The sequence below is a fragment of the Lactuca serriola genome, chromosome 1, assembly GCF_051521515.1.
Source record: "Lactuca serriola cultivar US96UC23 chromosome 1, Lser_US96UC23_V15, whole genome shotgun sequence".
Taxonomy (NCBI): Eukaryota; Viridiplantae; Streptophyta; class Magnoliopsida; order Asterales; family Asteraceae; genus Lactuca; species Lactuca serriola.
The window spans coordinates 217,652,041-217,659,258 of record NC_136408.1 but is presented as its reverse complement, the minus strand read 5'-3'; the positions used below and the strand labels follow the sequence as shown (position 1 = coordinate 217,659,258).

The window sequence follows — 7,218 nt, the reverse complement described above, 5'->3', positions numbered from 1 at the left end:
GATTTCTCACATCAATAAGATGCTTATATAGTTGTTACAATTAGGGTAAACCCTAATTGTCATGGCTTTCCATTTCCTTGGATCCATGGGTTCAAATACACCATGGAGCATCCATGGAGCATCCAATGGATTTGAGCCCAACTTGATAATCCATGGAGCATTAGCCCACCATATAAATATGGATGATTTACACAATCAACCCATATATTTAATTAGTCTTCTTTTGATCACATAATTAATTCTAAATCAATTATTGATCAATACTAATTAAATAATCTTATTAATATATTAGAACTTATAATATATTAATAAACCTTAAGTGTTATTTCTCTCATTTTAGTCTACCCAAGTGCATGATGCCATGCAACCCAAATGGACCATGCCGGGTCAGGTCAAGTCTTACCAATTATACTTATGGACTTAGACATTAATCCAACACTTACGTGGTAACACTCCTCCACGTTCGCCTACTCTTGAGGTACCTGTTTCCACTAGACCTGTCTCTCCTCCACCATTCTCCATTTATATTTCCATTCCCCCATAACCTCCACTACTCAAATACCACCAACTTCTATCCCTTTACCACCTCCCATTTTTACTGAAGCTACCACAACAACCATCGCTGGAGTTGGAACCAACGTATCTGATATGGAGGCTCCTACTACAGCCGTCACACCCCCGGCCGAGGCGGCGGAACACGCCGGGGTGTATGACTAAGTTCATGGATCACAGGCAAATTGAATATATAGCACAAGTACAACAATAAACAAAATAGCATTCATATTCCATCTTGATACAATGTTTTTACAAATAATAATAATAATACATTAATTGCCTTAACAGGTAGGCGTATGGTACAACAACAAATAAACTTGGTCACCTGTAATCCAATCTGTCTTGAATGTCTGTTTAGTGTTTTCCTGAGAATACATGTAGTTTTAAAAGTCAACACAAAGGTTGGTGAGTGTCACAGGTTTTCTGCTAACGCAGTAATACTTTTAATAAGTCTAAAAAGTATTAACTTTGTATGTATAACTATAACAATAGTTAAAAAAAACAGTATTTGCAAAGAGTCTTTAAAATCCAAGCATGTATTTTGATATGAGTAAATTCATGTTTTTAACATTTATTTGTAATAACTCATTGAAAGTCAAAATGAATGTTTTGTATAAGTAACTTACATACTTAAAAATGTACTTGTAATGACTTATTGAAAGTCAAAATGAATGTTTTATATAAGTAATTTCCTTACTTAAAATGTACTTGTAGTGACCTCATTAAAAGTCAAAATGAATGCATTGTATAAGTAATTTTCATACTTAAAAATGTACTTGAAGGCAACCAAGCCTATGGTTGTAGTAAGAGAAAGAGAGAGATTCGTGTTAATGTTTTTAGTGAGTTCTATAATCGAGCTATAGACGAAAAGTACCCCTCCATACGACGCTTCATTGGATATCGTAGTAACGATCGTAGACACATATCACCTGCTTCGATTGATCAGTCGATGGTTGTAGCTAGCAACCGCAGGTGGGGTTGTCGACCCCATATAGATCTATACATATGTACCTCACTCCGAAGATTAACGATTATAGCAGTGTGGGGCAGGCTAAGTAATTAAACTCAGCTAATGAATAGTAGCGTCTCACTCAAAAACCATTAACGAAAAGTTTGTGAATAACTCTCAGCCCTAACTTAATTATAGTTAAGTACCGGGCATAATGAATTTCGAAGTATAGCATTTGTAAAAGCCGAGTATGGTTGACGTATTTATAGAAGTATAAATTACTCGCTTTTATAGAGATATGTATTGACATAACGAACTTGTATATGTGTGTAAAGCGATGCGTAAAAGTATTCATGTATAGAAGTCTTGAAACTTTGAAACACTTTAAACGGGTAGTATGCATATCATACAAGACTAAAAATGAATGTTTCAAATTAATGAACATATGTACATGTATAAACTTTATGCATATAAACATATAAATATACATGTATAGTAATATCTTGAACCATTGAAATACTACACAATTTCATAACGTACTTGTTATAATATAAAAAAAATCATAAAACTTTGTATCATGTAGTATTTGTTGTGTGAAATGGTTATTTCACAATAAAATAACCATAATACGTATACGAAAATTCATACTAGTTTATCCGTAACAATATAGTAAATTGTTAAATAATAATATTTTTATAAACTAGGTTTTTCGCATAAAAAGGTAATATATTTGTATAAACAAAATATATAGGCACATGTATTCCCCCCCGAAATAATATTGAAAAGGGGCCGTAAGCACTCACCCTTGAAGCGTAAGTTCCAATCGTTCGAAGTCGGTTCCTTTTGAGGAACTTGTCGTGAGATTTGTTACGTGACATTTCTCGTTCTATAAAACGAACCAGCAGGTGCATTTATATTACCTAATAAAACCAAGAGATTACTTTTGGTATTAATTATTAAGTGTAGGGTGGTTTTTGTGAATACAAACAATTTCAAGGGATCGATTTTGCTAAAATCATTCAACAAGCGACTGATCTTGAAATCCGTTTACAAGACAGGGACTGAAACTGTACATTCTCAGCCTAAATTACAGTTTTCGGACCCATCTTGCTAGGATTTTCGAAGAGAGGGTCTGTTTTTGATTATTTTGATGGCAGTTTGACTTAAGTGAAAATCATTTCATAGGTGGGACCGATTTCGTAAATTCATCTAACTTGAAAGGTTATATTTAATTAAATGGGATTCAAGTTTGAACAGTTCCCCTTCATTTACTAGTCGCGATTTCTTTGCAGTTCAAACAATTTGGGGACGAGACCACAACCTAGGTCTCACGATTCCGACTGGAGTAGTCGTATGGACATCCAATTAATAGAAATTACATGATGGTGGTGGTCAATCGAATACTCACAGTATCATCAAGTGGTGGCCGATCGGGGTTCCATAGCAATGACAACAAGCAGAGATAGCGGCGGAGGGTGGCTAAGGCTCATCAGCGACGGTGGCGGTCGGAGGTTGTCTCTGCGACAACAGCAGACAGTGAGGGCCGGACATGTCGGGAAGATCGTGTTCTAAGCGTGTTTTGTACCGGGAACCTTGGAGTCGACCTGAGGTTGATGGAGAAGCAAGGAAAAGGCGACTGGAAGCTGTTTGAGAGTCGAATAAATGAAAGCAGGAAGGAAAAATGGTGGTGGTCGCTGCTTCTTCTTCTCCAGTGAACTATGCCAACAGGGGCCTGTTTATGATCGTGGGTTGCATCAACTAGCCATGGCGGTGGTTTGGCGGTGATTGGATCAGTCTGTCATCAAAAATAGAAGGAAGGTGGGAGGTTGGGTTGAAGAAGCTCGGTGATGGCGATGGTTTGCTAGCGGTGGCAGCCTCCTGCTGTCACCGTTCCTCTCCTGTTGCGAGAATGAGAGAGAGGGAACAGTTGGATCGAATGGGATAGGTGAAGCGGCAACATCAATGATCTTCAGGGGTGTTTGGCTGGTTAACTCGACGGGAAAGAGGGATGGAGGGAATAGCTGATATTCGTTTCCTCCCCTCCACTGATCAGGTTTGCTTCTTCTCTGTTTCTTTGATTGTTTCACAGTAGTGGGAAGACAAATTACAATGATCTCGGGGTGTTTGTTTGCTATGGTTTGTTTTTTTTTTTTTTTTTTTTTGGATAGATATAGATGGTGTGTTTGGTTGGTTCATTTGATAGGGAAGTGAAGGAGAAGAAGAACAGCAACAAAACCTTAAGGTGTTTTGGGTGTTACTGTGAAACCCGTGGGGAAGAAGAAAGATCGAAAGAGTGTTGTTGCCGTCTTGAATGAGTCACTGGCAGCAGTTGAAGGACAAACAGGAGAAATATTTCCGTGTGAATTTGTTTAAGTTGAAGGTTAGACTCATCAATTTGAGGAGTACAAAAATTGATAGTGTACTTGTTTGGCAAGCTGTCAATTGAAAGAGTAAAGAATATAAAGAATATAAGTTTCATTTCAGTATAATGTATTTGTTTCTTTATGAAATGTGTAAAATTTGTAATTAACAAATTTCCATGTGTTTTATTTGGTTTGAATTTAAAAGCAATGCAATACCTTAATTATTTATGTATTTAATGAGTATTGATTTATTTTGCTAGTTATATATTCTAGTATACATATATGGATAATATATAAATTTAAACTCATGTGTTAGGAAATATGAAATTTATTAATTTGTTAAACCTTGGTTTTAAAATACACTTATATATGATGTATATTTATGACAATTTAACCAACAACATCTAATAGATTATGAATCATATCCATACCATAATATAGATAGATATAATACTAAATGTTGGGCTATTTCAATTATTAACGTACAAATTAACTGTATTTGGATTTTTATATGTATTATTCTGGAATACATAACTAATAGTAGAAATTATGTCGAAATAAATAGTTGAATATTTCGCGATTTATAAACATGAAAACGTCTAATTTTTAAACATTTATAAATATTTTTACTAAAAATATTTCAAATACAAAATTAAATATTAGGATATAGCCTGAGTCCAAAAATGTTTTCGGAAATTCCATTTGAGGTGTGCAAGTCCCTCAATGGTTAGTAATGGTTTTAACGATTTTAGGAAAATCAATATTATATTGGTTTGTGGCTCTTAAAACGGTCGTATCTTTTGTATCCGAACTCCATTTTGGACGTTCTTTATATTTTCAGAATCAGGGAAACACGTACTACGAGGTTAGTTTGTTTGTTTTTCGCCCAACGACTTATTACGAAATTCTAGTTTTCCATATATATTTTCACATTGTAGTTTGAGCTATTTGTTTTGCTTGCCATTTGATATCTTATAGTAGTTGAAATAGCTCATTTATTTTATATTAACTGTACTGAAACTCAATAAGTCAATTTACCAAGAGACTTACTGTGAACTTGACCGTTCACAGTCTTTGACTAAAAATCCGGGATGTCACATTACCTCCCCGTTAAGGGAATTTCGTCCCGAAATTATTTTGTTCCACAATCGTTTTGTTCTACTAGTATTTCATTCCAGTATTGGAGGGAGTACCGCTGAAAAATTGCGGATACTTTTGTTTTGTTTGATCCTTACGTTTCCTAGTAAACTACGGTTCTCTACTTGAGTTCCATCAGGTATTTACTATAGTAATTCAGATTTGTTTGAGACTTTTGATTTCTCGATCCACGATCTCCACCGGTTCATTCATGAAATGAAGTTTAGTGTTGATCTGGATCTCATCGAGAGGAAATCCACAGTTCTTATTAGAGCGACACCTTTGAAATTACATGCATGGGAGGTATCATGAACTTTATTTAGTTCTTGAGGTGAACTAAGTTTGTAATCCATATGACCAATCCTTGCTATTGTTTCACAAGGTCCGATATAACAGGGGTTCTATTGTTTTTCCAAGTCTAATGACATTTTCCATAGTGCGACCTTTATAGGATATGGTCCACTGTTTTGAATTATAATGGTTTGCTTATTGGGTTAGTGTAGCTTTTCTAACGACTATGCGCGACATTTAATCGTCTCTTTATTCGAACGACCTTCTTTCTTGTTTCATGAATGATCTCAGGGTTAGTGAGTGAAGTATCTCCAGTGTGCCTTATAGCTAATGGAGTATCTCCAACTTCTACACGACATATCGGAGAACGACGTCTACGTCCGTACAAGGCCATGAATAGAATGACCTTTATGCTAGTGTGCTAACTATTGTTTTATGAAAATCAAATAGTGGTGAGTGAGTATCTTATGTATTATCGAAGTTTATCCCACAAGCACGGAGCATGTCCTTCTAAGTTTGTATCATTTTTTTTTTTCACTTTGTCCGTCCGTTTAAGGATGATATGCAGTACTCACGTCGAGTTTGGTTCCTAGGAACCTTTACAATGATTGCCCGAACCTGGAAGTGAACCTACTATCTTGGTCTAGGGTCTAAATTTTGTTCATGAAATATCGTGTTCCGCCTTCCTTGAGGTCGAACTATTTGTCCATTCCTCGAAGGTTTTTCTTCCACGATATTCTCGAGTTTGAGTGATTTTAGCTGAGCATCACGAATTTGGGTGGTGAGATAGGAGTGGGTGGTTAGGGTTAGAGCCTTTACACGAAGAGGCTTTGCTTGCTTTTTCCTTCTTAATGCATCTGCCACGACATTTGCTTACTAGGATGAATACGAACTTCGCATTCGTAATCATTTAGCAACTTGACATATCTTCTTTATCTCATATTGAGATCCTTCTAATCTAAGATGTGTTAAAGGGTTTTGTGGTCAATAAACATGACACACTTTGTTCTGTAGAGGTAGTGTCTTCAAATCTTTAAGGCACACACTACATCTCCTAACTCTAAGTCATGGGTAGTGTAGTTGGTCTTGTTTGGCGTGAGTTATATGGATGCATATGCAATGACTTTATTCTTTCTGTATCAGCACGTATCCCAACCCTTGGTGAGAGGCGTTGCGGAATACTACAAAGTCTTTCGTTCCCTCTAGAAGAGACATAACTGGTGCACTGCGCAATAATTGATTCAATTTCTAGAAGGTAGACTTTTGTCTGTCACCCCAATCGAATTTCTTGTATTTCTAGCTTTATGCGGTGAAAGGCTTGGCTATTTTTGAGAAATTCTCGATGAATCTCCGATGATAGTCTGCAAGCCCTATGAATTGGTGTACTTCATTTAACGTCAATAGTCAGTCCGAATGGCATAACCAGAAACTTGTAGTGACTGTACCGAGTCCTGGATGCTGTCTTTGGAATGTCTGCTTCTTACACTCTGAGTTGGTGGTAGCCGGATCTTAGATCGATCTTTGAGTAATAGCTAGATCCTTGTAGTTGGTCGAACAGGTCAACGATCTTCGGGAGTGGATATCGATTCTTGATAGCGAGTTTGTTCGACTCTCAATAGTCGATGCATATCCTGAACGATTCATCTTTCTATTTGACAACAATACCGAAGCTCCTCATGGAGAGAAGCTTGACCGGATAAAGCTTGTGTTAAGAAGTTTTTGGAGTTGGCTAGATAGTTCTTGCATTTCCGATGGAGCCAGACGATAAGGAGATCGTGCCACTAGTGTTGCACCCGAGATTAGTTCAATTCGGAATTTGACATGTCTGACTGGGGGTACTCCAGGTATATCCTCTGGAAATATACCCGGGTAATCGCACACTAGTGGTATGTCTATGATTTCCTTACCCTTGTCTTGCATATC

General features: G+C 36.7%; 2 long non-coding RNA genes across 3 annotated transcripts; one reads left to right on the top strand and one right to left on the bottom strand.

The window, feature by feature from the left end:
* Positions 1-755: 755 nt before the first annotated feature.
* LOC145049371 (uncharacterized) lies at positions 756-3,032 on the bottom strand. Of its 2 annotated transcripts, none has more exons than XR_013683271.1 (3): positions 2,913-3,032; positions 1,430-2,424; positions 756-920 (listed from the first exon to the last, which is right to left on the bottom strand). It is a non-coding gene; the product is annotated as an uncharacterized LOC145049371 (long non-coding RNA). The 2 variants fall into 2 exon arrangements; XR_013683272.1 differs by having other exon boundaries at positions 2,308-2,424.
* A 389-nt stretch (positions 3,033-3,421) lies between these two features.
* LOC145049366 (uncharacterized) lies at positions 3,422-4,099 on the top strand. The gene is made up of 2 exons (XR_013683270.1): positions 3,422-3,557; positions 3,673-4,099. It is a non-coding gene; the product is annotated as an uncharacterized LOC145049366 (long non-coding RNA).
* Positions 4,100-7,218: the final 3,119 nt, after the last annotated feature.